Consider the following 26643-nt stretch of genomic DNA (forward strand, 5'->3'; position numbering starts at 1 on the left):
CTTTATAAATATCCATTCCACTAAGTAACCATATCTTTACTTAAGTGTCATATGCACATAATGACTAATGAAGAAAAAATAATTTATTACTTACATATTTTTATAGCTTCTAAAAGGAGACAGAAAAACAGCGTCTAAGCAGGGGCTGGGGGGGAGCGACGAGAGGAAAAAGAATAGAAAAGAATGAAACTGATGCTAAGCCCTCTGACCTACTAATGGATTCTTGAAGAAAGACTTTGAGGAGATTAATTTGAAAGGAAAATGAAGTGGAGCCCTGAGCTGTTACTTGCTGAACACTCTCACTGTAGAGTAATGCGAGTTATTTTCTCAGTAAATGTATTGCCACAAGTCAAGATCACTAATATATATTCAACCATTCCCCGTGAACAATTTATAATTATTCAAGTAAAGACTTCTTCTCCTCCATGGCCTCTTCATTTACCTCCTCATTCGTCCTCTATTGTTCTGCTTTTCATGAACACAGCTCACTGAAGCCTGAAGACAAAAATATCCTAATCAGGAGTAGTCATGGGATTATGAAGCCAAAGCAAGAAGGAAAACAAAATCAAAACCCCATTTCAACTGCCAGGCTGATATCTTTGTGCTCCTTAACCATAGTGCTCAAAGAATGCATATGATAACTGTGTTATTATTTAAGTACTGATATTGATAATCATGAAGTTACTGATATGTATTATAGATACAGGAATTATATGCTTGTGAGTTCTGAGACATTTATTTTTGATGGTTTCTTTTTAACCTCACCCATAAATAAATTTTGGTAATAAAAAATGTATGGATAAACTATCCATAGTACATCTACACTCATTTATTTTTGTCATCTACACTCATTTTATGCCCAAGTAAGAATGATGCCAAAACACTTCCAGTAATAAAAGCACAATTACATTTACTAAGTCAAAAGCAAAATGATAATGAAGGAGAAATGGAGGTGAAATTGGTAATAATAAATGTTCACAATAATAATAAGATAAAAACATGCAAGTTCTCTGTAGTATAATATTAACAATAAAAATGAGGTTTACTATGTTCCAAGGGTAATGGTGAAGTAACTTGTTACCAGCGTAATTCTCCTGCCCAAACAATTGCAAACTGTAAACGAAGCATAAAATGCAACTGTGGAAAGGCACTGGAGAGTCACAGAAAGCATATGGAAACTGGAGGGGATTCAACTCTTGAGAGAAAGGAACCAAAGTAGGTAAGATCACATTTGTTTGGCTTTTCCCCCAAGTCTTTCCCCAACCCAAATACCTAAATTCAGATCAAAAAGAAAGCTGCACTCTCATTTCCCTGAGAAGTCAGAGAACACATTTAGTTCATATTTAGAGCCCCTGGAAATCGAGAGACCGACAGTGGAGAACACCAAAATCTGTACAGAAACTCCTCTCAAATCCTTAGTTGACTGCAGAACAGCTCATAATGGGAGGGGTGGCGGCGGGCGGGGGGGCGAGGTTATCAACTAAAAGTCTGAAAAAGCTGAGCAAAAATTTCCGCAGCTTCCCATAGCAAGAGGAACATTGCAGTTCATGTCTGGCCAAGTCATAGTGACTTTCCATTGAAACAAAAACGTATCAGGACTAGAGACTCAACTGCAAAATAAAAACAAAGACCTACTTAACAAAGTGAAAGCCAAGCCTCCACCTTCCTAATTTCTCAGAACTCAGCCTGCCCGAACAAAACCCAACCTTGTTCAGAGAAAAACAATGGTGTCTAGAGTTGTAGAGTCTACAGCATATCATTTGAAACAGAATAGAATGAAGGAATCGGTAAAAATGAGACAAAGACCTTAATATGGTTAGAATGATTTCTTCCACTTTATTCTTCTATTTCAAGATCAACTACACTAGAGACTATGTCTTTCCATATAACTTTTAAAAAAGTTTGTCTATGTCTATAGGAAATTTTGCTTGGACTTTGATAGGAATCTAATTAACCCTATGATCAGTTTGGGGAAAAGTAACATCATTATAATATTGAGTCTTCCAGTCCATGCACATAATACACCTTTCCATTTATTTAGGTTGTCTTCAATTTTGTTCATGAACATTTTGTAACTTTTAGCATATGGAATCTATAAATATTTTATTAAGTTTTATGTCTAATGTTACAATTTCTTTAGGGTGATTGTAAATGGCAGTGTATTTTAAACTTTGATTTCCACACGGCCATTTTTAATACGTAGAAATGTGATTAATTCATTGTATCTTGTGAAATTGATGAACTAACTAATTAAATAAAGAAGACTTTATGTTGATTCATTGATTTTCTACATAGGCAATCATGTCATCTACAAGTATAAGCATATTTATTTTTTATTCTCCATTCTGTAAGCCTTTGATTTCTTCTTGCCTTGTTGCAGTAGCTAGAATTACTGATATTATGTTGAAATAAAAGTGATAAAGGCAGACATCTTTGTCTTGCTCCTGATCTTAGAGGGAAAATGTTTAGTGTTTCTGCATTAAATATGATGCCAGCTATAGATAGTTTATAGATATCTCTATCAGTTTAAGGAAGTTCCCCTCTATTTCTAGCTTGCTGAGAGTCTTTGTCATGAATATTTGTTGGGTATTGTCAAATATTTTTCTTCATCATTTGATATATTCGTATGATCTGTCACTTTTAGCCTATTGATAGTGTAGATTAAATTGATTGATTTTAAAAAGTTGAACTACTCTTGTATTCCTAGAATAAATCTACTTGTTTAAGGTTTATAATTCTTTTGATGTGTTGTTGGATTACATTTATTAATATTTTGTTAAGGATTCTTGTCTAAATTTATGGAATATATTGTATCTGTAGTTTTCTTTTTTGGTACTGTTGTTGTCTAATTTTGAGGTCAAGCTACTACTAGCCTCATAAAATGAGTGAAAATATTTCTCTCCATTTCTTTTTCTAGGGGTAAATTGTGTGGAAAATGGTGTCAAATATTTAAAACCTTTGTACACTTCTCCAGTCTTTTTCTTTTTCAAGAGATTTTAGTAACAAATTTAATTTCTTTAATGAGGATGATACAACCATTCAGGTTATTCCATCTTACTTAAAGCTTGTAATGTATGGTTTGAAATTTTTTTGGTCTATTTCTTTTAAGTTGTAGAATTTGTGAAAATAAAGCTATTACAGTATTACCTAGTTATCCACTTAAATGTCTGTAGAATCTGTCATTATATCACATATTTTACTCCTGATATGTAGAGTTTTTGCTAGTCTTGCTAAAAAAAAAAGTTATCAATTATGCTGTTTTTAAAGAAACATCTTGAAAAATGTTATGCCACTGTCTTTTGGCCTTCGTAGTATCAGATGAAAAATCCACTGTTTCCCTATAAGTAATATGTTAGTCTATCAGGCTCTTTTCAAGGTTGTTTAATGTCTTTCATTTTCTGGGTTTATCCAATCTGAACTTCACTCAGCTCTTTATATCCATAAGTCTTCTACTAACTTTGGGAAATGTCAGCCTTTATTTCTTCAGCTAATTTTTTAGGTTCAATTTCTATTCTCTTTCTGAGTATCTTATGATAACCTGTTAGCTTCACTGTTAGTTTGTTATTCACTTATTGTCCCTGACATCCTGTTGATATTGTTCTTATTGCCAGTCTACTGTCTCTCCGTTGTTCAGATTGGGTAATTTCTATTGATTTGCACTTAGGTTCCATGATTCTACCCTCTGTCATCTCCCCTCTACAATTAAGGTGACCCAGTGAGTTTTTTAATTTGGTTATTATATTTGTCAGTTATATAATTTTCATTTGGTTCCTTTTCATAATTGCCCTTTCTTATCTATACATTTCTTTTCATTTTCAGTAAAAATTCATACTGCTTGTTGAAGCATTTTCTTATGGCTGTTTAAAATCCTTGTTAAATAATTCCAATATCTGATTGATTTCAGTATTGGTTCTACAGATTTTCGTTTCTCATTCATGTTATTTTCTTGGTTACTGGTATGGTAAGTAATTTTCTGTTATGCATGCATGCATGCTAAGTCACTTCAGTCATGTCAGACTCTGTGCAACCCTATGGACTATAAGCTCACAAGGATCCTCTGTCCATTGGATACTCCAGGCACAAATACTGGAGTTGGGCTGCCATGCCTTCCACCAGGGGATCTTCCCAACCCAGGGATCGAACCTGAGTCTTCTATGTCTCCTGTATTGGCAAGCAGATTCTTTACCACCAGCACCACCTGAGAGGCCCCAGTTTTCTGTTATATCCTGGGCACTTTGCATATTATGCTATCAGTACTCTTGCCTGGAGAATCCCATGGGCAGAGGAGCCTGGTGGGCTGCTGTCTATGGGGTTGCACAGAGTCGGACACGACTGAAGCGACTTAGCATAGTCACTTCAGCCGTGTCCAACTCTGTGCGACCCCACAGACGGCAGCCCACCAGGCTCCCCCGTCCCCGGGACTCTCCAGGCAAGAACACTGGAGTGGGTTGCCATCGCCTTCTCCAATGCATGAAAGTGAAAAGTGAAAGCAAAGTCACTCAGTCATGTCCGACTCTCAGCGACCCCATGGACTGCAGCCTACCAGGCTCCTCCGTCCATGGCTTTTCCAGGCAAGAGTACTAGAGTGGGGTGCCATTGCCTTCTCCGTTGCATATTATACAAAATGCAAAAACCTTATGCATCATTTTTTAGTAGGGAGTCCCCCTTTTTAGGTATAGTGTGAGGGTTGAATGGGTGTGGTTGACCAACTTCCCTGTGGGTCCTGTCAACATCATGCCAGCAAAAGCGTAGCACTGACTCGCACTGCCACGTTGGCTCTGAATGAGGTTTTAAGATCACCTCCCCTCTGGACTCCACTGTCACTAAGCATAGAGTAAACAGAGGACTGACTCATACTTCTCTGTTGTCACATGGTAGGGGTCAGACACTCGGCTCTGCACAGGTCCCCACTGACACTATAGGAGGAAATAAAGGCAGAGTGCCAACCAGCACTGCCTGCCACCACCTTTTTTTACCTCATAATGCCAGGTGGGGGTGGAGGCTCAGCTCCCCACCAGGACAAGAGATGGCACTTCACACTACCTCAGTGAGTCTCATTGCTGAGTAGGGTTCAGCTCAATCAGCAGACCCTGCCAGCACTACCCTGAGAGGCGGGATCAGTGTCATCTGCTTCCACCAGGTGAGAAAAGTAAGAGCCACTTCCCACAGCCTCCCTGATAACGACTCTGACAGGAAAATCAAAGGGCTGCCTACTTCTGCCCTATGGGGAATGGAAGATCAACTACCCCCTCCATCTTACCAATTGTACCCTGGCAGGGGAATCAGATAGCTGCTGCCTGCTTCTGCTGGGCAGAGATGGAAGAACAGCTTCCAGCTGGGCCTCACCAATAGCTCACGGTGGGGGAATCAGAGTGTGCTGCCGCACTCTGTGGGGAGTGATGGTGGAACCGTGAAAGGCAGAAGGGGATTTTCTCGTCACTACTGTGTCATTCCTAAAATGCTGAAGTCCATGGCTGCCGACCTTATTTCCACCTTTCAGTTTTCCTGTGCTTAATGTTATGTTATATCCAGAGATTTTTTTTTAGCTATATGAAGAAAAATCTGGGAGGAGTGTCAGGCTTCTTCATTTTGGGTAAAACAGAAATACTCCCTTACGGCAGAGCCAGGAGCATGCCCTTCAATTATATATATATTATATATTATATATTATATATTATATATATAATATATATATAATATGTGTGTGTGTATTATTGAGGATTAATTAATATAACCATAAAACTCACTTCATTTATTTAAACACATAATTAATGGTTTTTAGTATATTTATATGGCTTCCCCAGTGGCTCAGTGGTAAAGAATCTGCCTGCGATCCAGGAGCTGCAGGAAACGTGGGTTCGATCCCTGAGTCGGGAAGATCCCCTGGAGGAGGGCATGGCAACCCACTCCAGTATCTTGCCTGGAGAATTCCATTGACAGAGTAGCCTGCCGGACTGCAGTCCCTGGGATCTCAAAGAGTTGGCCAGGACTGAAGCAACTTAGCATGCACAGTATCTTTATAGAGGTGGACAACTATCACCACAATCAACTTTAGGACATTTTCATCATCCCCCACCCAAAACCCTATATGCACTAGCAGTCACTCTTCATTTCTCCCCAGCTTCTCCAGCCCCAGGGAACCACTAATCTACTTTCTCTCTAAATATCTGTCTATTCCATTTCATATTAATGGAATAATATAAAGTCAGTCTTTAGTGATTGCCTTCTTTCACTTAACATAATGTTTACAAAGTTTACCCATGGTGTAGCATGTATCAGTACTTCATTCCCTTTTATGTCTAAATAATATCTCATGGTTTGGATATACCATATTATGCTTATCCAAAAACTCATCAGTTGAAAGACTTTTGGGTTGTTTCTATTTGGGAGCTATTATTTTAAAAGCTACTATGAATAATTGTGTATAGGCTTTCATTTCTCTTGGATGTACACCTAGAAGTAGGTTTGCTGAGTCTTTATCATAACTCTATATTTATCCTTTTGTGAAACTGCCAAATTGTTTTCCAGAGTGGCTGCACCATTTCACATACCCACCAGTGTTGTATGAAACCCCTAATTTCTCTACATTCACTCTAACATTTTTTATTATCTGCCTTTTTTGTGTAGTCATCTTAGCAGGTATGGTTTTGATAGTCATCTCCTTAATGATTATGTCCACTGAAAAATATTGCACAACCTAAAACTTGAGAATTATGGTTTATTTGGTGGGACAAAACTGAGGACTTAAACCCAGGATGCAGCCTCTCAGAGAGCTCAGAGAAACTGCTCCAAAGATGTAAGAGAAGAGCCAAGATATACAGGAGCTTTTGCAACAAAGATCAGGTATTGGAACTTCAAAAGATTGCTGTTGATTAAAGAAAACCAGGTATCTCAAGTTAAGGAATTTAACACTAGTTTATATATAGGAAGATGTAAGAGTTGAAAACCTTCCTTGAATATGCACCTTAGCTATCTAGGGCCAGTATTCTGGTTTTTTCCCACCCGGAGTGCCCGCAGGGTGCACCACTCCAGGTGGCAGCAGTGGCTGGGGGCTGGGCAGCTGGCAGCCAATTTGCCTCCATCTTGAACTTCCTCGGGGCTCATTTTCAGGGGCAGTAATGTGAAAGGTTGACAGCGGCAACATCCTTTGTGTACTGATATGGCAGGCAACACTTTTCATTCACAACTAGTAATACTGAGAATATTTTTATATGTTTCCTGGCAATTTGTATACTTCCTTGGAGAGATGTCTATTCAGATCCTTTGTCCGTTTTCTTAACTGGGCTAAATTGCCTTTTTATAATTGAATTGTAAGACTCTTAATACATTCTATAGGCAAGTTCCTGATCAGATATATGTTTAGATATATGATAAATGCTTTCATGAGTTCTCTTCTTACTTTCTTAAGAGTATCCTTTGGACGACAAAGGTTTTTAACTTTGGTGATGTCCAACTTGAATTCAGTATTTAAAAATCAGGTAGAATTGTGATGGATATTGTTTTTCTTCAGTAGTATATACACTCTATATTTGCTGCTGCTGCTGCTGCTAAGTCGCTTCAGTCGTGTCCGACTCTGTGCGACCCCATAGATGGCAGCACATCAGGCTCCCCCGTCCCTGGGATTCTCCAGGCAACAACACTGGAGTGGGTTGCCATTTCCTTCTCCAATGTATGAAAGTGAAAAGTGAAAATGAAGTCGCTCAGTCGTGTCCGACTCATAGCGATCCCATAGACTGCAGCCCACCAGGCTCCTCCGTCCATGGGATTTTCCAGGCAAGAGTACTGGAGTGGGGTGCCATTGCCTGCTGGTCTGTCTTTATTTGTGTTATCTATTGAGTAGATACCTAGAAAAATTTAAGGCATCCTGTAAAATTTTCCTGGGCCACCTTTTAAGCTCATTAAGGAGCACCTATTGGGGATAAAGCTTATATGACTATTACATAAATACATGGTCTGTGTGAAGTTTTTATTTTATTTTGTTTGCTCTTATCTTTTCCTCTTAATGGGTTTCCCATGTAGCTCAGCTGGTAAAGAATCTGCCTGCAGAGGAGACCCCGGTTCCATTCCTGCGTTGGGAATATCCCCTGGAGAAGGGAACGGCTACCTACTCCAGTATTCTGGCCTGGAGAATTCCGTGGACCATATAGTCCATGGGGTCGCAAGGAGTCAGACACAACTGAGCAACTTTCACTTCACTTCATTTTCATCTTAACAGTTTTAGGAATATTTCCAAGTATCTACAAATTGTTTGATTCATGTATATGATTGTGTCATGAATGTAAAATTCAGCTGTCATATGTGGCACAGGAGAAAAAAAGGTAGAGAGATGTATTAATCAGTGTTCTTCAGAAACACAGAGCCAACCGGATATATACATATATAGGTATATAAAAGACTGCCATATTCATAAAAACCAAACTTATTCATTCTTTAAAAAATAGGCTTGTTTATAAAACAAAAATGAAAAAAATCAACAATGACTCTGCAGGTTTCACTTTTCAGAAATACAGACATATGGTGAAAATGCAACTTGCCATTAACAGATGGATTCAGAGTGCTTTTTTTTTGAATATGTTTTTATGAATATGTGTACCTCCTTGATCAAAGTAGCTCTAATGGATAATTTAATATGATTTGATGACTATAGTTCTATCTTATTGGTTCTATTTATCTTATCATGAGCTTTCAACACCAAGATTTCTATATTTTGTAACATAGGTAAAATATTTAAAATGTCAAAAAACTGTAAACCTAGATTTGTTTTTCTTAAACCTAACTACAATGTCTTTCCCTCTGATTATCTGAGACGATTCATGTTGTTACTCACCAGTCTTGTTTTGGAGTGACCAGAAGAGAATTACTGTGTGTTAAGTGAGCTGAAAGGGGAGAGATCAGTGCAGTTATGGCACTCGGGGGTCAGGATGGTTCTGCTTGGTCCCTGTTAGCATCGTTCCTCCCAGCTGTACAGGTTTGTTTGTTGTAGCTTATGTACTTCTTGATACTGTCAAAAAATTATCTGGAAATGGTTTTATTTTGTGAAGTGAACAATACTTTGTAATTTATGATAGTGTAAATGGAAAGAAAAGCATTAAATGTAAAAAAAAAATAAAATAAAATAAAAAAATAAAAGACTGCCAATGTCTAATGCAGTGTAAGATGTATCAGCTCGAGACAGTGAGAAAACAGTGAATATACCATTCCTCTGCGTTTTTGTTCTATTCAGGCCTCCGAGGGACTATGCGATGCCCACCAGTATTGGTGAGAGCTGTCTTCTTTATGCAGTCTACTGATTCAAATGCTAATCTCTTCCAAAGACACCCTAACAGACACATACAGAGATAATTGTTTAGCAGCCATCTGGGCATCCCAGTCAAGTTGACACATTAAATTCACTGTCACAAAAATCGTGTGACAGTCATCATAGCTGTTTATATCTAGGAAAGTACCAAAATCTTGACATGAAAGTTGCATTCTGAGCTAGATGTAGAGTTCAGGGAGGACTCCAAGGAATTGTCTGTAGGTGTCATAGATGCCATCCTGTGCATGGCTTGAGGCCTCTGCTAAAATCTTCCCATGAATCATGGGGAGCCACCAAACCATGCAGTATTAAGAGTTCTCTGTCACAACAGAGATAATAGATTCTGAAAACAGCAAAAGAAAGTGATCAATATTCTATCATGTTTCATGGTGTTTGATTTTCAAGAAAAATAAATGCCAACTAAACTGCTTTAAAATGAGATGCACTCAAGGGAAAAAAGCCTAAAGCTTGGACCCAAAAATCATTTCCTAAAACAATTTTATGGGGGCATAAAATCCCAGCATTATAGCATAATGTGTAATACTATTTTATAGTGTAGAGTATTAGTTTAGACATTACACTTTGTTCAGTAATAGCTTATTGAATATATAGCATGTGAAAAGACAATAATAAAAGCATGAACATTGTAAAACATGGATTTGAAGGTGCAAGCAGTTGCTCATCCTGAGATTTTACAAGCATTGTATTTTGGAATGGCTTGCCTAGAGTTTTGTAATTTATTGATCATGGATTAAATAAACTACAAAACAAACTAATTAACTGAGTTCAAAGAATGTAAATCTTATTTGAGATGTAATATGCCTAGTATTCTGGGATTGCAATTACTACATATTATAGAAAAAACTACATAAAAATATTTTCCCTGTATATTCCCTACATATGTGTTTTTCAATTTCTTAAAACTGTCCCCACAGAATGTTTGGCTGACCAATTAAGTAGCATGCACGATCTACATTAGAGGCATTAGAAGAAGAAGAAAATAAGTAGTTTGAATATGTGCTTCTTAGAAAGGAACAGCTCATGAAATTCTAAAGGTATAAATGTGGGAAAGGATGTATATTCCTTTGCCAGTGGCCTGTGGAGCAAGGGAATGCAGAACAGTAGCAGTCACCTGAAACCGTACATAGGACCTTGTTCTTTGATAAAAATCATTTTTTTATAATTTCTAAAAAGAAATATATCCATGACAGAAATTTTGAAATAATAGCAGATTATAAAAAAGAAAATTAAAATTACTTTTTTACAATAATAATATGTATAATTTATACATAAAAATAAAATCATAATCCTATATCTGGGTGTATATTGCGATCAAGTAGATTTCCAAACTATATGACTTTCCCAACAAAGGTCCATCTAGTCAGTGCTATGGTTTTTCCAGTAGTTATGTATGGATGTGAGAGGTGGACCATAAAGAAAGCTGGGCACTGAAGAACTGATGCTTTTGAACTGTGGTGTTGGAGAAGACTCTTGAGAGTCCCTTGGACTGCAAGGAGATCAAACCACTCAATCCTAAAGGAAATGAGTCCTGAATATTCATTGGAAGGACTGATGCTGAAGCTGAAACTCCAAAACTTTGGCTACCTGATGTGAAGAACTAACTCACTGGAAAAGACTCTGATGCAGGGAAAGATTGAAGGCAGGAGAAGAAGGGGACAACAGAGGATGAGATGGTTGAATGGCATTACTGACTCGATGGACATGAGTTTGAGCAAGTTCTGGGAGTTGGTGATGGACAGGGAAGCCTGGCGTGCTGCAGTCCATGGGGTCGCAGAGAGTTGGACACCACTGAGCTGAACTGAACTGACTGAACTGAACTGAGTATTAATTACATAGAGAGTATACTATATATTTCACAAAATCGCCCCCATGACATTGTCACCTTGGCCCCAAGTGGCATTCACCTCATCTCTGAGCAGCAGTTATAGTCCCCTCTCACCTTAGATACCACCACCACTTCAAATCGTCATTTCTTATCCTTGCAGGGCCTTTAGTAAAGATGTCATTGTGAAAAAAGGAAGCTATAAATGCCAAGAAGGGCTGAGCTATAGGTCTTGAAATACTAGCATTTTCACTTTTAATAAGTGAGATTTACAAATCCTGAGTATGCAAAGATATAGCCTCCATTATACTGTATTTATTACATAGAGAGTGTACTATACTTTTCACAGAATGGCCCCATGACATTGTCACCTTGGCCCCAAGTGGCATTCACCTCATCCCTGAGCTGCAGCTACAGTCCCTCTCACCTTAGATACCACCACCACTTCAAGTTGTCATTTCTTATCCTTGCAGGACTATTAGTAAAGATGTCACTGTGACAAAAGGAAGTTATAAATGCCAAGAAGGGCTGAGCTACAGGTCTTGAGATACTAGCATTTTCAGTCTTAATCAGTGAGATTTACAAATTCTGAGTATGCAAAGATATAGCTTCCATTATACTGTACTTTACTGAATTTAAGACACCATCATTTGTAAGATGCACTGTTATTTTACGTACCATTAGGAAAGAAAATTCAGTGCAAACTAAATTCTGATATGCCATGGATTGTGAGCTGCATTGCAATTTCAGATATGTTAAAATGTGGGGGGAAAAGGTATATTTTGAGGTATATCTTGGAATCAGTGAACTAAGGTATTTCTATAACTGTACTTAACTTTCAACCTCCATTTTTAGTGATAACAGGAACACTGATCTTGTCAGTTCAAAGTAAACTCTGTCTTTTCTGGATTTTACTCAGTCTCATTTGGATAACAGTCAATTCAGAATTCTCCTGGAGATAGTTCAGAGGGAAGGACCTGCTTTTTTAATTTCAAGGTATTACATCGTCTTAGCCTTAGTCCTCCACAGGCCACAGTAGCCTCCACTGGGATATGACACAATCTGTTTTAGACATCAGTGGCCCCTCCTTGGCTTTGTTCTCCTGGTCCATACATTCTTTGCCCAGCATAACCAAACTGCAGGGTGCCTCCATGTCCTCCAGCCCTTTTGGCTATCAGTCAAGAAGCTCTGGCACTCCCAGCTAACATCCCCACCTTAGGTGAGATGCAGGACCCATCTGTGTATGCATCTCCCTCAACCAGGCCACGTTTCTGCTCTGTCTCCATACTGGGCTCTATGCTTCTCAGGAAGACTTGTAATTTTTCCTGATTACAACCTGGGGAGAAAGATTTAGATCTTCTTCTTATGGAGATCCTCCAACACAGGGAATTTCAACCCCAGGATAAGCCAGGTATATGTCCTTCTCACCCCTTTACAGATCACTGTCTTGTCCTGGCAAAGGGGCTTGTATAATTCAATGGAGCTATGAGCCATGCCATGTAGGGCCGCCCAAGATGGATGTGTCATTGTGGAGAGTTCTGACAAAATGTGATCCACTGGAGGAGGGAATGGCAAACCACCCAGTATACTTGCCGTGAGAACCTCGTGAACTGTATAAAAGGACAAAAAGACATGATACTGAAAGATGAGCTTCCCTGGTCTGAAGCTGTCCAACATGCTACTGGGGAAGAATGGAGAAGAACTACTAATAGCCCCAGAAAGCATGAAGCATCTGGGTCAAAGTAAATGATGCTTAGTTGTGGATGTGTGTGGTGATGAAAGTAAAATCCAATGCTGCCAAGAACAGTATTGCATAGGAACCTAGAATGTTAGGTCCATGAATCAAGTAAATTGGAAGTGGTCAAGCAAGGGATGGTAACTTGGATGAGTTACAAGCTAGAATCAAGATAGGCAGGAGAAACATCAACAACCTCAGATATGCAGATGATACCACTCTAAAGATAGGAAGTGAAGAGGAACTAAAAAGCCTCTTGATAAGGGTGAAGGAGGAGAGTGAAAGAGCTGGCTTAAAACTAAATATTAAAATCATGGCATCTGGCCCCATTACTTCAAGGCAAACAGAAAGGAAAAAAGTGGAAGCAGTGACAGATTTCCTCTTGTTGGGCTCTAAAACCACTGCAGATGATGACTGCAGCCATGAAATCAGAAGACGTTTGCTTCTTGGCAGGAAAGGGATGACAAACCTAGACAGTGGCTGAAAAGCAGAGACATCACTTGGCTGATAAAGGTCCATCTAGTCAAGGCTGTGGTCTTCCCAGTGGTCATGTATGGTTGTGAGAGCTGGACCATATAAGAAGGCAGAGCACCAAAGAATTGATGCCTTTGAACTGTGGTGCTGGAGAAGACTCCTGAGAGTCCCTTGAACTGCAAGGAGATAAAACCAGTCAATCTTAAGGGAAATCAACCTGACTACTCTTTGAAAGGACTGATGCTGAAGCTGAAACTCCAGTATTTTGGTCATCTGATGCAAACAGCTGACTCATTCAAATAGTCCCTGATGCTGGGAAAGATTGAGGGGGCAGAAGAAGAGGGCATCAGAGGATGAGATGGCTGGATGGCATCACTGCTGCAATGGACATGAACTTGGGCAAACTCTGGGAGATGATGAGGGACAGAGAAGCCTGGCGTGCTGCATCCATGGAGTTGCAAAGAGTCAGACATAACTGGTCAACTGAGCAACAACAACAACTTTTCTCGGGGATTCACAGCAACCAATTTTATCCTTCTCTTTTCTTCACTCCTTCCCTCAATCAACTGACTTTATCTTTACTCCCAAGAGCAGGAAAATCTGGCTAAATATTCAGACTAAACAATTATTTGTGCCAGAATCATGGCTGGCACAAATTCAAATTCAAATGGCGAGAGTTTAACTCTTTCTTGTTCTGGTTGATCCCTCACCCTAAAGGCAGCTTATATGGAGCTGAGCAGTGGGAATGAGAAGAAATCTTAGGGAACTTGTCAAAATACAATGCCACCAACAGTAATTCTGTGATACCTGGCCACATTCCTCCTAAAATACCAGAAGGGATTAAGCCTTTGCTTTATATGAGTATGCACAATTTAATCATATCTGAAGTTAAATTTTCTGGGTGGGTACTTTTAGGAGGACTCTGTAGGACTAGCAAAGCATTAGACATTACTTCAAAGGTATACTCCATTTCCAAAGATCTGAGGTACTGGGTACAACAACTGAGTTAAAGTCCAATGTATTTTAGGAGTTATTCCAGTATTGTCCCTGGGAAGCAATGGAACCATATGTGGCAACCCTACAGTACATGCTTTGAGAACTACTTTGCTCCCTTTGAGAAAAGCCAGGTTGCAGCCTGTGGGCTTCCCTGTAGCTTAGCCTGTAAAGAATCCGCCTGCAATGCAGGAGACCTGGGTTTGATCCCTGGGCTGGGAAGATCCTCTGGAGAAGGAAATGGCAACCCACTCCAGTATTCTTGCCTGGAGGATCCCATGGAGAGAAGAGCCAGACAGGCTACAGTCCAAGGGGTCGCAAAGAGTCAGACACGACTGAGCCACTAAAAGCCAGGCTGCAGCCTGTAGCCCACAGAACTGACTCCACAGAACCGCAAAGCCACCTCTATTGCACTAGGGGAACCAACTTCTCAGTTTGAGATTGTAGTACACTGATGTCAAAAAATGGCCTCAATTCTCCACTCTTCTTTTATCCACAGGTTGGCCTTATGATTTAATGTGGCTGATAGAAAGGGCAGAAGTGGCTATTTCTGAGCCCAGACTACCAAAGCTCTTGCATATTTCTACTTCCTCTCTTTTAGAACACTGTCCAGTACCATGAGAACAATCTTATGCTGGTCTGCCAAATAATGAGTTGCCTCAATCAACCAAGGGCTCCCCTGATACCTGAGTTGGTAAAGAATCCACCCACAATGCAGGAGACCCTGGTTTGATTCCTAGGTTGGGAAGATCCCCTGGAAAAGGGAAAGGCTATCCACTCCAATATTCTGGCCTGGAGAATTCCATGGACTGCATAGGCCATGGGGTCTCAGAGAGTCAGACATAACTGAGCGACTTTCAGTTCAGTTCACTTCACTTCCATCAACAGAAAACAACCTACCCCCAAACATTCTATTTCAGGCAACCCCAGTCATTCTGCTGAGTGACTCACACAAACTCAGCCAAGATCAAATCTGCCAAGCTGACCTATAAGCTCAGGAACAATAATAAAGTGCTTATAGCTTTAATGCTACCTTTGGGAGTGGTTTATCATTCAGCAATAGAGAAGGACCAGCGAGGGCAGCCCTTTGAGCACCTGATGTGCCAGAAATCTCTATAGAAGTTAATACCTAGGAGACAATGCTGCCTTAACAAAACACAGGACATATACCATTAGCTTTGGGACTAAGTAAGGAGCAGACGCTGAAAAACAGAGAGCAAACTGTTGGCAAAAGTTGGGGAAATAGTGATGAAATTATACTGGAGGATGGAACTATAATGACCTGTATTAAAGAGAGCAAAACAGTTGACAAAACAATTGTCTGGTTTAACGGAAGATGTAAAATATATCAAATGAACCTTTGGGTTTGACTCAGGAAGTCTCCAGGCAAAATGTTTAAAGTGTTCTAGTTGTACCTGATATGATACAGACAGGGAGGGGAAAAAAAAAAAAGATAAAGAAGTAATTAACCAGTTTGGAAACTGACTTTGGAAGAAATATCATGACCATAACATAATGAGGTAGAAAATAAAACTATTTCTCATCACCAGTTTCCTTAGCTTGAGGACAAAAGTGAAATCAAGTGTTAAAGTTTGCAAAAGAATTAGGTGGTCCCTTAAAGGTCCTCTGACTTAAGCAAAAGGACTTATTGGAATCTTCAGAGTTGGTTCCACAGAAGTCATCCCAATGTAGCAGCACGTCTAGAGAAAGAGAGTAATGTTTGGTTTTTGTCCAATGGAGTGAAATTTTGTTCAGTTCATAGGAAGATCAGAAAGTTGTGAGAACACCACTAGGATGGATTAAAAGGAACAGATTGTTCAAATTTTAAAGAAGTCTTGGTCTTCAACTTGCTATACAAGGAAACAGGCTACAAGTTTCTTATCTGTTAGTAAAAATGAGCTGCTTCTTCAGAGTCAGAGCGAAAGGTGATGAAAAACAGAGGACCGCAATGCTATTCACAGGAAGCAGTAGAGACAACGGGGCCAAGAAGACAGTTGCAGGGAGAAGAGCCCAGGTCTGATCAAGGAACATCACCAGCCTCCAGGAGAGGAGGATCTGGCAGTCTGTTCCCAGCTGGGTTTCCAAATCTCTACAAACCAGTGACAGCTATGTACTGCCCATCCTTCTCTTATTTAACAAGAGTGTTGTCTGTAGTTACCTTGTTATCCCTGTGGTGTGTATGTGGGTGGTAGTTAACTTATCATTTCAGTTCATACGTTTCTGTATCAAAAGAAGCCACATCTTATAGATCATATTTGAATCTGATTTAAATCTTTAAACTCTGGAATTCAAACTTGATATCATGATTGATTAAAACTTTGGGGAACCTGGAGATAAGGAGGCGGAAGGCAGCTTTCATAAAATGGCCCCAATTCTCTCCCTACCCTCTTTTATCCATAGCCTTTGTAATGTGACTTTGCAGCTCCTCCCATCAAGAAGTGGACTCTTTTTCTTGTTGAGTTGTTCCTCCTAATGAATTGTGGCAGAAGTAATGGTACACAAGACTTGAACCTAGACCTCTAAACATGGTACAAATCTCTCTCTTTCTCCTCTGTCCCTCCCTAGCTACTCGCTAGTCCACTGGAGGGACAGGTGGCCTTGTTATCTTTTTCACTGTAAACAGCAAGCAACTAGCTCCCAAATATTTCAGGGAGGAACAGATGCACCAGTTGACAGCAAATTCATGAGTGAACTCTCCAAGATCAGCCAACCCAGGCCCAGATCAGTAAAATCATCCAGCTGACCTACAAACTTCCTGATCAAAAGCAAAATGTCCACTGTTTAAATCATTAAGTTTCAGATGGCTTGTTACACCACAACAGTTAGCTGATATAAGATGATGCTCTACCAGGGGGATCATAGGGAAAATATCATCAATATTTTTCTATCAATTCTCAGGCATACCTTATATCTTTTTGAAAAATTATTTTTCTATTAACCAATTTCTGTTGCTTGCATCCGAACATCTATTTATAAACTAATCATAGATTATCGTCAAGGAATATTTCACAAAGTTAAAATATATACTTTAAAAATTATTTAAAATTATATATACTTTAAAAATTTATTTAAAACGCATGTATTAACATTATACATGCATAATAAGAGAAAAAAATGTTTAGAAGGCTCTTTGGGGAGCTGGTATGTAATTTAATAATTCTGCCTCAGTTTATTTTTTCAGTAAAATTCATTTTTCAAAATTACATCTTCAACGTTTAAGACCATATGTATAACAAGTTCTATCTTTCTACCATTCCATGTATATTTGCCAACAGAGAGATATCTGAGAGCCACATATGTATCAGGATTTGTGGTTACTATGTCTGAAATATGTTAAACAAGTGACTCCACTCAGTCTAGGCAAAGATCAATCAGTTCAGTTAAGACAAAGATGTTTAAACTTTCTCTTTGACCAAATACACCTGACTGATCTATTGAATTAAATCAATATAATACAACTTGTAACTCTATGAAGATCAAGATTAATTATATCAGAAGTATTCACTGATGGAAAAACTCTAATAAAACTAAAAGACATATGCCTTCATATTTTCCAGACCTTGGGAAAGAAGAACAAACTACAACATAACATGATCCTTTTCTCACTTCCTATAGGATCAACATTTTTTAATCCACTCATTCTTCATGAGCATCATCTAATAAATCAGATGATCCCAAAGAAGACACAGAATGACATTAATTGTGGGCCATCATACTTTTGTTGAATAACTCTCAGTAGTAATTTTCTGATTGATTTCACAAAACAAAACCAGAAATTCAGAGAAAATTCCTAAAATATTAGTCTTTGCTTTTTTTCTAAAACAATTTTGTTCAGGATAATCAATCATTTTCTTAGGATATATATATCATAGAATTCTAGATTGCTGTCAAATCAAGATCATTGTCTCAGGTTTTAGTTTTTTTAAGCTACAATTTACATTGATATATCTTCTTCACATAGGTCATATTTCACAGTCTACAGGCAAAAACTAGGTCTCCCTTGTCATTGTTGTGTTAGTCATGTTAGTTGCTCAGTTGTGCCCAACTCTTTGCCACCCCATGGACTGCAGCCCAACGAGGCCCCTCTGTCCATGAGATTTTCCAGGCAAGGATACTGGAGTGGGTAGCCATTTCTTTCTCCAGGGGATCTTCCCAACCCAGGGATCAAACCCAGATCTTCTGCACTGCAGGCAGATTCTTTACCGACTGAGCTACAAGGGAAGCCCATACCAATCTCAAAACTCTGTTTTAGGGACTTCCCTGACTGTCCAGTGATTATTACTTCATCCCCACTCCATCCACTGTCAATGCAGGAGGTATGGGTTCAGTCCCTGTTCAGGGAGCTAATATCTCCCATGCCTCCCAGCCAAAAGATCAAAGCACAAAACAGAAGCAAATTCAACAGACTTTAAAAATGGTCCACAAACTTAAAAAGAGTTCTCTTTTATCTGTATTTACTTACAATAGTGTAGGAACTCTTCTTTTCCATCAAGTTTTATACTAATCTATCTAGAAGTCCCTTAGGTGCTATCTCTGTGTCTCTGATCTCATGTTCTCTGTTACTATGTGGCTGGCAATCAACATCACACTCTTCTGTTGTGCTATCTCACTGTTATACTACTATTACTTAGGCCACAGATGCCCATTACCAATATACATGCAGAAGCAGAGAAGCTGACAGTGCAGCAAGAAAGAGCCAGAGAGACTGAAGATGTCTCCATCCTGTTGATAGATAGGGCTGTTCCAGCCTCTTATGTCCTCCTGACAGTGCCATTTCTCCAAGTCATACTTTTGCCTCCATCACTGCTGCTAGGAACCAGTGATACTGATGATATATTTTCAGAGATCAAAAGAGATTTTGGTTAAATGGTGTTTTTAGTGTTTGCTTTTAGCTTTTTAAATTTATTCACCCTTAGTTTAGGGTTCCACCTTGAGATGAATCTTGGAGGTGGCAGCCCAACTGGAGGCACCACAACCGGAAGCTTTTTTTTTTTTTTTCGGCCGTGCTGTGTGGCATGTAGGATCTTAATTCCTCCACCAGGGACTGAATCTGCCCTGCCAGCTGTGGAAGCACAGAGTCTGAACCACTGGATGGCCAGGGATGTCCCCAAAATAACATTTTTTATCTGATTTTCACAAAAGCAATGTGCCTCAAATCTCTTGTTAGGCCCCTCCAGGAAGCAACATAATTCCTCATATAACCTCCTGACAAGACCCTCAACTGTCAGGCACACAACTAGGCCAGCTATTATTCAAGAATAAAACATAGCTTGGGCTCAATTAGGGTCTCCTCTATTTTCATTACAAAGCAAGTGAAAACAAACAACAACAAAAACCCAACAACTATGACACTGAGTTGCTTTCTACTTAGTTGAAGTAGATTTTTATATGTGTCAATACAGGCAAATACCCTGTAAAATTTACTGTTCATAATAAACCCCATTTATCATGAGTTTATTATGTTCCAAACACTACACAGGGATTTACAGGAGCCTCTCATTGATCACTTTTTCAAATAAGATTGAGGTTTAGGGAAATATTTAGTAACTTGATGAAAGTCATAGTTAAGCCAGGCCTACTTGATGACAAAACTCTTGTTCTTAATTGCTGTGATCTAAAGCATCACAGACTCAATGGACATGGGTTTGGGTGGACTCTGGGAATTGGTGATGGACAGGTGTGCCTGGCGTGCTGCGGTTCATGGGGTCGCAAAGAGTCAGACACAAATGAGAGACTGAACTGAACTGAAAGCAGCAAGGGATATCTCCTACAGAAAGAATGAGATTTCGAATATGAAGACCACTGATTTTGTTTTATTTAATGACCATTTTTACATTCTTATTTATACTTTAATCTATGCTAGACACTTGGAAGCCAATGAGCAAGATGGCCTTCATAAAGCTCAAATTCAAATTTTCTTTCCCATCCTTCTTGACAGATAATCCAAGACCAATAAATGCAATTTTATTAGAGAGAAATATATGAATTCAGACTAACCTCAAAGGGTAATGAACCATTTGACCTGTAGAGAAACATATACTTCAACTTTCCTGGAAGTTACTGAATTAACCAGGGATCAGCATCATCATGCATGAGCTTTATTTAGTACAAGGTGCAACATAAAAATGCATGAGTTACAATCTAGTATAGTCTTAAACTCAATCCTTTTGTTAGTAAAAATGTCTAACTTAGATCAATTAATATACAGAGCCATCTATAGAATGATAAACTTACAGTGTAATTCCAAAATGAATCCATTTCTGCAATATCTGCTCTGCCAGCTAAAAAATTTAGAATATACTATTTGCAAAAACAAAAATACTATCTTTAAAATAAAACAGGCCTCAAGGAAACTCTGGTTTATAGTTGATATTATTTCAAAAATACTGAAATTTCTTAAACTTGCGTTTACAAGGACTAAAAGGAAAAGTCAATGCTCTTTCTCTCCTCCAGAAATATTGAATATCATCTTCAATTACTGACACTCTATATAATATTTTAGAGAGTTAACTCTATGTGCCAAGTGGGACTTATGGGAAGGGAGGGGAAATCGTTTACATGATCTGAAAAATAAAATGAAAAATTTTAACTACATTGATTCAATAAGATCTTTGATAACAATAACAAAAAGGAGAGTTTCCTTGACTTGTTTTGTACTTTAAGAGAACCATTCACCACATTAGAAATAGGAGGGAATTCCTGTCAGCCAGAAAGACACAGAACCTGTATTTAATCTTCTTCCAGTTAGAAAAAGCTGTTCTGCTGTAATATTATGTCTAAAATTAGAATGAAGGAAAGAGTAGAGAATTGAATTAATTTATATGAAGGAGTAAATCTGTCATGCAACCAAGTGAGATTGACTAAGTGGCTTACCATGAGTAAAAAAATAGAACAAGCGGTGATACAGAAAAGACCATAGATTATTCTACATTTTTATAGCTTAAGTTTGAGTCTGTCTTTGGTAGAAAGGACTTTAACTTCATGTAAAGACAGAATGTCAAGACTAGTTTTCTTCCTGCCAGTTCAGTATATAGTAGGACGTTAGCCTCTATAGTATAATTTGAACAACTGATCAAATCTCACTATCACACCTATCCCCCATGTGTCTGAAATTCCTTATTAGCAGTTCAGTCCTTTGAATCTGGTAGGATTTTTTTTTTTTAATTCACCCTGGTCTTTGGTGGTTTAATCTGTATAATTGCTTTCGGCATTTCCGAGTTTCTCTGTAATTTCTCTTCTGTATCGAATTTTTCATGTGGTTTGTATTAGGACTTGAAATGATCAATTAAGATAGAGTGAAAACATGATTTTGAAAATTAGTTATGAAAATACAGGAAAAGATCTTAAATTTTGATTAGAAAATAAGCTAACTTGCAAGATCATGATATCCATCCTTTCCCTTTCAAAGATATGAAATTATTTCATTTTTAATTACATAACCTTCAGGAAATAACCTAGACATCCTACTTTGGTATCTAAACCAATGATGAACAGTCATCATAGACAAGCAATTTCTCACCTAAATAATAAGAAGTTTTCATTTGGAAGCCTACATCTCTATCTCTTCAGTACAATTTAAACATTATTTGTGAGCATTCACTAAGGACGAGTCACTGTACTAGGTACATCAGAAAAAACAAGATAGGACATGGTCTCTGTCCTTAAGGGAACTCCCATCTTCTTAAGGCAAGAGACACATAAATTCAAGGAGTTCTAAAGCAGGACAGATTGTGACAAATGCAACAGAAATATAAACAAAATGTTAGTAATTAGCAGAGAAGTTCCAGAGAAGGCAATGGTAATCCACTCCAGTACTCTTGCCTGGAAAATCCCATGGATGGAGGAGCCTGGTAGGCTGCAGTCCATGGGGTCGCTAAGAGTCGGGCATGTTTGAGCGACTTCACTTTGACTTTTCACTTTCATGCATTGGAGAAGGAAATGGCAACCCACTCCAGTATTCTTGCCTGGAGAATCCCAGGGATAGAGGAGCCTAGTGGGCTGCCATCTATGGGGTCGCACAGAGCCGGACACAACTGAAGCAACTTAGCAGCAGCAGCAGAGAAATTCAGAGATATATATCATCTTAAAATTGGGGCAACGAAAGGATCTTTTAGAAAAGGTGAAATCTAGGGACTTCTTGATGGTGCAGTGGATAGGAATCCACCTGCCAATGCAGGGGACATGGACTCAGTCCCTCGTCTGGGAAGGTCCCACATGCTGGGGAGCAACTACTACTGAGCAACAACCACAACTACTGAGCCTGTGCTCTAGGGCCCTCCAGCCACAACTACTGAGCCCGAGTGCTGCAACTACTGAAGCCAGGTGCCTTGAGACCATGCTCCACAACAAGAGAAGCTACTGCAATGAGAAGCCCATGTATCACAGCTAGCGAGTAGCCCCCACACTCCACAACTAGGAAAAACCCATACACAGCAGCAAAGACCCAGTGCAACGAAATATTAATTAAATAAAAAGAAAACGTGATAGCTGCTGAATAGTCTACCTCATGCCAACAAAGCAAGACAGGAATAAATAATACCTGTATTTATGAAAACTCTCAGGAGAGCAGGTCCTGAATATACTACAGGGGGCCAACAAAGAACAGTGATGGTGTGAATAAATTGCAGTACCATAGAAGAGAAGATTTTCGAAGATTTGTCCTTCTACAAGGGTTGGGGAGGGGTCTGCCTTGAAATGGAAATAAGTTTCACCAGCTAATGCAGGAGAGTGAAGGACATTCCAAGCAGCAGAGTATCACATAATTGAGGAATGGCTCTAAAATAAGGGTGCAAGTTTCACAAGGGTAGACAACGACAGGGATTTCAGAGACAAGGGGATAAACAGCAGTTCATTATCATCTGCAAAAGAACACTGTGTAAGTTGGAAGACAGCTATTGACTCAAATCTGAATTTTGTTCTTCCTGAATTTTATTTTCTAATTCCTTCATTGTGCTGTTACTGAGCCCTCTCAGGGTCCCTAAATTCATCTCAAGGCTGAATTTCACATTTCCTCCATACTAAGAGTCTTTGCCTCCCAAATTCTATACACAATACACTCATTGGCACATTTAAGTCTATTCTCTAGTTGACAAAGGCTGAGAGACTTCTCTGTTTACAAAGACCGTGTGGTTTTTCCTTGTACAATTTCACGTTGTTGTTGTTTAGTCGCTCCGTTGGTTCCAACTCCTTCGTGACCCCATGAACCGTAGCCCAACCAGGCTCTTCTGTCCATGAGATTTTTTCAGTCAAGATTACTGGAGTGGATTGCCATTTCCTCCTCCAAGGGATCTTTCCAACCCAGTGATAAAACCCGCATCTCCATGTCTCCTGCATTGCAGGCAGATTCTTTATTGCTGAGCCACCACCAAGGAACCTCACAACATATTCATGCCATTATTCTAAATAGCCCAGACCAGACGGCAGCATGTCCCCACAGGCCACCACCACAGCTTGCGTTATCAGGCCAAGTTATAAGATAGTTACCATAGAAGTCTGGCTTGAAACTTGTCTCCTTTCTCCCCACAGTTCCTCAGAATGGGTACTCATTGTTTCTGCCAGGTTTTGTTTTGTTATTTTAAGTGCTTCTGACTTGACCTTGCTGAACAAAATATCTGCCCAGTAATCTATTCATCACAAACCTGTGGTTCAACAAGTTGCAAAGATCTTCCCTGGAATTACTATCATCTCCCTTCTACGTGAGGGTTATTTTCCTCCAGGAGGCACCAGGTTACCATTTTTAGCCTCTGGTCCACCAGATAATAACATCTCTTCTTGGCGGCCAAGAAGAGCGGGCAGTACCTAGGATTAGGCAATAAATATTGGGTTGGCAAAAAAGTGTGTTTGGTAATTAAAAATCCGAACAAACTTTTTGGCCAACCCCACAGTTCCCGTATCCAGCACTCTAAAAACCAATGCAATTACTTGCTGTTTATCCTTGCCTTTACCATAAAGCTGTTTCAAATGTACATGGTTCTACCTTAGGGCTACTTTCCCAGATAGTCACTCTCTTGCTTGTCCATTTATTTATTAAACAAATTTTGAGATCATAAAAAAGACAAATAACAGATATAAAGAAAACATAACACCATTTAGTGGGGGAAATGTCAACACATGTAATACACTGGTATATAATATTATATCATGTCAGGTAGCAAATGCAACAGTGGAAAAATAAGCAAGATAAACAGACACCTACAGATCTCATCTACATGTGAGACATGATATAAAGATAAAGGTGATCCAACACAATATATATCAAAGATGATTCTTAAATGCCCACTCAGTTGAGTTCAGTTCAGTCACCCAGTCATGTCCGACTCTTCGCGACCCCATTAATTGCAGCACACCAGGCCTCCCTGTCCATCACCAACTCCTGGAGTTCACCCAGACTCATGTCCATCGAGTCAGTGATTCCATCCAGCCCTCTCATCCTCTGTCGTCCCCTTCTCCTACTGCCCTCAATCCCTCCCAGCATCAGTCTTTTCCAATGAGTCAAATCTTCACATGAGGTGGCCAAAGTACTGAAGTTTCAGCTTTAGCATCAGTTCTTCCAAAGAACACCTAGGCCTGATTTCCTTTAGAATGTTCTGGTTGGATCTCCTTGCAGTCCAAGGGACTCTCAAGAGTCTTCTCCAATACCACAGTTCAAAAGCATCAATTCCTCGGCACTCAGCCTTCTTCACAGTCCAATTCTCACATCCATACATGACCACAGGAGAAACCATAACCTTCACTAGACAGACCTTTGTTGGCAAAGTAATGTCTCTGCTTTTGAATATGTCATCTAGGTTGCTCATGACTTTCCTTCCAAGGAGTAAGCGACTTTTAATTTCATGGCTGCAATCACCATCTGCAGTGATTTTGGAGCCCAGAAAAATAAAGTCTGACACTGTTTCCACTGTTTCCCCATCTATTTCCCATGAAGTGATGGGACCAGATGCCATATTATTAGTTTTCTGAATGTTGAGTTTTAAGCCAACTTTGTCACTCTCCTCTTTTACTTTCAACAAGAGGCTTTTTAGTTCCTCTTCACTTTCTGCCATAAGGGTGGTGTCATCTGCATATCTGACATTATTGAAATTTCTCCCAGCAATCTTAATTCCAGCTTGTGCTTCTTCCAGTCCAGCGTTTCTCATGATGTACCCTGCATATAAGTTAAATAAGCAAGGTGACAATATACAGCCTGACGTACTCCTTTTCCTATTTGGAACCAGTCTGTTGTTCCATGTCCAGTTCTAACTGTTACTTCCTGACCTGCATATAGGTTTCTCAAGAGGCAGGTCAGGTGGTCTGGTATTCCCAACTCTTTCAAAATTCTCCACAGTTTATTGTGATCCACACAGTCAAAGGCTTTGGCATAGTCAATAAAGCAGAAATAGATGCTTTTCTGGAACTCTCTTGCTTTTTCCATGATCCAGCGGATGTTGGCAATTTGATCTCTGGTTCCTCTGCCTTTTCTAAAATCAGCTTGAACATCAGGAAGTTCACGGTTCACATATTGCTGAAGCCTGGCTTGGAGAATTTTGAGCATTACTTTACTAGCGTGTGAGATGAGTGCAATCGTGCCGTAGTTTGAGCATTCTTTGGCATTGCCTTTCTTTGGGATTGGAATGAAAACTGACCTTTTCAGGTCAGTTGTGAAACTGCGGCCACTGCTGAGTTTTCCAAATTTGCTGGCATATTGAGTGCAACACTTTCACAGCATCAACTTCCAGGATTTGAAATAGCTCATCTGGAATTCCATCATCTCCACTAGCTTTGTTCGTAGTGATGCTTTCTAAGGCCCACTTGACTTCACATTCCAGGATGTCTGGCTCTAGGTGAGGGATCACAGCATTGTGATTATCTACTTTCCCAAGAAAGAAGACTACATCCAGAAAAATGTTTAAAAATAAAGCAGTCTATTAAGGAAAGAATAGCCATCTTTTAGCTACCACATAGATACAGTGCTTGATGAACTATTGACTGAGGTTCATGACATTGTACAAGAGACAGGGATCAAGACCATCCTCATGGAAAAGAAATGCAAAAAAGCAAAATGGTTGTCTGGGGAGGCCTTACAGACAGCTGTGGAAAGAAGAGAAGTGAAAAGCAAAGGAAAAAAGGAAAGACATAAGCATCTGAATGCAGAGTTCCAAAGAATAGCAAGAAGAGATAAGAAAGCCTTCTTCAGCGATCAATGCAAAGAAATAGAGGAAAACAACAGAATGGGAAAGACTAGAGATATCTTCAAGAAAATTAGAGATACCAAGGGAACATTTCATGCAAAGATGGGCTCAATAAAGGACAGAAATGGTATGG

At 39.3% G+C, this 26643-nt stretch overlaps 1 long non-coding RNA gene across 1 annotated transcript in view; it reads right to left on the minus strand.

Annotated features, from left to right (window-relative positions):
* Positions 1-441: 441 nt before the first annotated feature.
* LOC113898184 overlaps positions 442-26643 on the minus strand; it is a 114534-nt gene continuing 88332 nt past the window's right edge. Inside the window, exon 3 of the long non-coding RNA XR_003512563.1 lies at positions 442-495. This is a non-coding gene — a long non-coding RNA (uncharacterized LOC113898184). The remainder of the gene's footprint in view (positions 496-26643) is intronic.

This window comes from Bos indicus x Bos taurus, chromosome 9 (assembly GCF_003369695.1).
Source record: "Bos indicus x Bos taurus breed Angus x Brahman F1 hybrid chromosome 9, Bos_hybrid_MaternalHap_v2.0, whole genome shotgun sequence".
Classification (NCBI taxonomy): Eukaryota; Metazoa; Chordata; class Mammalia; order Artiodactyla; family Bovidae; genus Bos; species Bos indicus x Bos taurus.